Genomic DNA, 4,867 nt, shown 5'->3' on the forward strand with positions numbered 1-4,867 from the left:
TTAAAGAAAAAGTAAATTCAGCCCAACTCATTGTGTTCATATTTGATTTTTTAATATTAGTTTTTATTAAAAAAATATTTTTTTAAATATAATGCACTAATAAAAAAATTTTAACACATGAAAAAATATTTATATAAAAAAACACTATCATAAATATAATAAATGTTTTATTGTAATAAATATATATTTTTATATTTTGTGTTAAGTTATTTAGTTGAGTAAATTTTTAGGTTTTAGATAATAGATTTAATTGTTGTTGGATTAGTGATTTAATTTAAATATAAATATATATAATTATTATTTAACATATAAATTAATATAATATTTTTATAACATAATATATTCAGGCTGAACTAAACTTGGGCCAAAAAGATCTTGCCCAAAGCCTGCCTCGTATAAAAAATGAACCTTAAATTTTACTCAAACCCATTTTTCGGATCTTGTATTTTTATCCAATTCCTCTCATTTTTCGGGTGAACCTTCGAGTCTAAATGGATGGTGTAACACCCCTAACCCGTATCCATCGCCGAATTAGGGTTACGAGGCATTACAGGACAAAACACAGATCAACATAGTCATTTATCATTTTTATACACATAGTTATATCAACTTCTATACCATATAACTTCTAAATCCAATATCAATCATCTATCAAATCATGTTAATTAAATACAGTTTGATGTCCGAACCACATAACTTTAATATTAATGGCATTCATATAATTCATTAGATAAATTAAACATAACATTTCGTAACTTCTGTACAATTATACAATAAAGCCATTTGAACTAAATGACTATAATTATTATGCAATCACATATGAAACTTGTAACAGCATGATTTTAAGGTTAGTCGGAATAGTGGTTTTGGGACCACAATCCGTGGTCAAAATAATTATTTTACTATTTTATTAATGTTTACAGTATGACAGAATGTTCGTGTGAAAATTTTGTAAAGAAATTTTACCGTTTGAGTGGTTAATTTGATAAAAAGAACTAAATCGCGTAAAGCGTAAAACTTGTGTTCTATTAGCTAAAAGTGTCAAATAACTATAGAACATTAAAGTAAAGGTCCTTATGTGATAATTAATCCAATTGTGAGTTAGTGGATGTTAGTGGAGTGGCATTTGGTGTAATTATTAATGTTATTAAAGGTTAAATAAGTAAAAAGGCAATTATATGTTAAATTAAATAAAAGAAACAACATTGTATCATCTTTATCCTTCAATTCTTTCCACCGAAAATGAACAAAAGAAAAGCCACGGGAGAAGTGTAGGTTCGGCCAAGCTTCATTATCTATTTGTAAGTCCATTTTTGCTCAGTTTTTAATAATTTCTACGTTTTTGAGATCGTTACATCGAGTACTAGCTAGCTCGTACCTTTGATTTCAAAACTGCTTAAGTTTATGAATGTTGCCATTAATGATTATATGTGTATTTTGATGATTGAGGATAGATTATTAATGTTTGATGTTGTTTAAACAAGTTTTATTAAGGAAATTTTGATAAAAATATCAAAATGGGATTAAATTGACAAAAGTGGAAATTATGTAATTAAATGTGTGATTAAGTGAAAATATGGGCTGCTATTGATGTATGTGGAATTCGCCCAAGCTTGGATTTAATTGAAATTGTTGTAATTTGTGTTTTTATACAATAAGGACTAAAGTGCATAAATGTGAAACTTTAGGGGCTAAAGTGTAAAAGTACTTAAATGTGTGTTTTTGAGTTGAATTGAATGAATGGTTGAATAAATAAGTTAATTTTTAATATATCTAGATCAAGAAAAGCGGAATTCAGATCTAGATCGAGGAGAAAATCAAAGTTCGAATTAGTCGACATAATTCGTCGTTTTAGCGAACGAGGTAAGTTCGTATGTTAATAAATGTTATGAAACTATATTATAAATGCTTATTATTTATGTGATTGAATTTAATGCTAAATGGTTATGCAAATAAAATTATTATGATTGAGTTATATATGTTATTATGATATTGAATTGTTTGAAAAGCAGAATATATGAATACGAGAAAGTATTGACAGTGATGTGACGTCCGAAAGCCCTGTATGAACCATAGGAATAGTATAGGATACGAATGTTATTACATTGGGATTCCGAGATGTGATATCGTGTAAGACAATGTCTGGGACATTGGCATCGATTAGAGATTACGTGTAAGACCATGTCTGGGATATCGACATCGTATATGATTTCGTGTAAGACCCTCTCTGGGATAGTGACATCGATATTTGATAACACGTAAGACCATATCTGGGATATGGCATTGTACGAGCTTTACGATCTCTCCGAGTATCCTTATTGATTCCAAACGGTTCAACGGGCAATATCGAGAAGCAAATGACTATCTGAATGAGTTATCCGATTTAGGTGTGAAAAATGTTATACGTATCTTGAGAATGAAATGTAAGTATGAATATAAGTGATGATATTTTATTTATACGAGAAAGATATGTGTTTAAATATGTCATTTTCCAAAATGTGCTCATTTGGCTAAATGAAGTTATGAAATGAATGTCATATGATAATTGAATTGAATAAACTTGAGGAAGCTAAATTTAGTTATGTAAGTGATTATATTATTGAATGGTGGTAAGTTGAAATGAGAACATGTTATAAATTTGAGAAAAGTTTATGTTTGGCCTGTGAGATAGCATATCATGCTTATGACATTGAATTGAAATTATATGTTATGATAAGTTTATTAAGATACGAGCTTACTAAGCTTTATAGCTTACTTTATTTCCTTTTTAATGTTTATAGTGTCTCGAAGACTCGCTCGGATTGGAAGTCGTAGGAGATCTCATCACACTATCCGGTTATCGCTTTGGTAAATAAAAGCTTTGAGTTTTTTGTTATGTGGCATGTATAGGCTAGTTTTGATATATTTGGTTTAAAATTTGTATGTGTATAGCCATGCGAAAATGGCTTGATCATAATGCTAATGTTGGTTATATGATTCGGCAATGAGGAAGGGTAGTAAGATGTATATTCAGCTTATTAGTAAACTTATTTTGGAAGCATGAAAAAGTGGTATAATGTGGCTTGTTAATGTGGTAAAATGATGGTTATATTTTGGGTATGCTTGATGGTCATTTGAATAACTATAAGTGATATATTGTTTTGATGTTAAGTTATGAGATAGCATATTTAGCTTAAAAGATTAAGTGATGTTAATATGGTTAATGATTCGGTTAGATAATAATGTTGGTATGTGTTTATAATTGCTATGTAATGATTATGCTATGCTATGTGAATTTGGCTATTTTGTGTGGCTTATTAACGACCTATGTTTTGAAGTATAAATTGCCTTGTAAATTAATTTGTGAATGATGGAAATTTCTTAGGTCATTTTGTAAGATAAATTATGATATATGATGTATATTTATATTTGGCTAATGATAGGTAAAATAAATTCATACGCCTATGACATGGTTGTTTTGTGGTCCGGTATTTAAAGGTCAAGTTGTTGGATTAAGACTTGATTTCAAAATATGTTATAAAAGTGGTTGTTTATTAACTTATGAAATTTGGCTCTTTTGATAAGGTTTTATGTTTGGATGAATATTAGGCCGTATAATATGGTTTGTTTTGTCTTAAAATGCGAATATGCTTAAGTTAATAAAATAGATGTATACAAATGGATATCTTGATATATGCTCGGTATTTGAAATGAAATATGATTGATTATAATTGAGATATTCAAATGCTATGTAATTTATTTGGTATGGTGAAATGCGCATAAGGTTATAATGTTGAAACAAGGTTATACTTAACAATTTTGTGAAGTTGTTAATGCTGCATATGCTAATGGACAAAAAGCAATGTGATATGATCTATTTGGTTTAATATGTGCATGTATGGAATGATGAAGAAAAATGTTTGATTTTTTATTAGGTATTCAAATTCCATTAAGGTGAAATGATTCGAATTATGTATTTATAAAGTATATATTGAATGGCTTTGAGGCATATTTATTGGTTGAAAATATGATTATGTGTATGACTTGGATAAGGTATGCATGAAATGGTACAAAATGATGTGGACTAGATATGCATGAGTAGGAGAAGAAATGTGGCTTAATCCAAGCCTAATTTTGTGCCACACGGCTTGGACACACGAGCATGTGACTGGCCGTGTGATCAAGTCAGTATGTATGCCCTGTTTTGCCATGGCCTAGACACACGGGCATGTGACCTCTGCAACTTCAAAAAATGTTAGATTTCGGTAAAATTTTATATGTGTTCGGTTTGTCCCGACCTCTTCCTAATGCATGTTTAAGGTCTTGTTGACCTAAGAAAGGGACTTTATGATGATGTTTGACTATGAGATGATGATGTATGACTTATGATTGTGAAGGGATCGCGAAATGTTCTGATATGTTCGGAGTTGCCTCGTAACCCTAATTCGGTGATGGATATGGGTTAGGGGTATTACAAAACTTTAGTAATAATGCAACCTGGCCGAACATATTATTGATGTATATATATATGTATAATGTGCATACCTATTTTAAAATTTAACATTATCTTGATACTTATTAAACTATCCATTTAAGCTACCCAAAACATATTTAAATCATAATCATCATTTACCATTTAGATCTGTACCAAAACAATTACCAAAACAATCATGAAACATATTCAATACTTATCATTTAACAACCGAACTTACATGACTAAACATTCAAACATGATATATGTATATATATTTGACACCACAAACCGAATCAAATTAACTAAGCCACAAATGATCATATCAATAGTATCTCAAATTCACATGAATTAAAACCAACCAAATAACTTATGTTCAACCGAATCATTATTTATATTCGGTTCTCAAATTCAAAC

The 4,867-nt window shown here is 29.4% G+C and overlaps 1 long non-coding RNA gene across 1 annotated transcript; it reads left to right on the top strand.

Moving 5' to 3' along the window:
• Positions 1-1,183: 1,183 nt before the first annotated feature.
• Positions 1,184-3,546, top strand: LOC107947538 (uncharacterized). Its single transcript, XR_001697160.2, has 3 exons — positions 1,184-1,301; positions 1,778-1,863; positions 2,781-3,546. It is a non-coding gene; the product is annotated as an uncharacterized lncRNA (long non-coding RNA).
• Positions 3,547-4,867: the final 1,321 nt, after the last annotated feature.

This window comes from Gossypium hirsutum, chromosome D11 (genome assembly GCF_007990345.1).
Source record: "Gossypium hirsutum isolate 1008001.06 chromosome D11, Gossypium_hirsutum_v2.1, whole genome shotgun sequence".
Classification (NCBI taxonomy): Eukaryota; Viridiplantae; Streptophyta; class Magnoliopsida; order Malvales; family Malvaceae; genus Gossypium; species Gossypium hirsutum.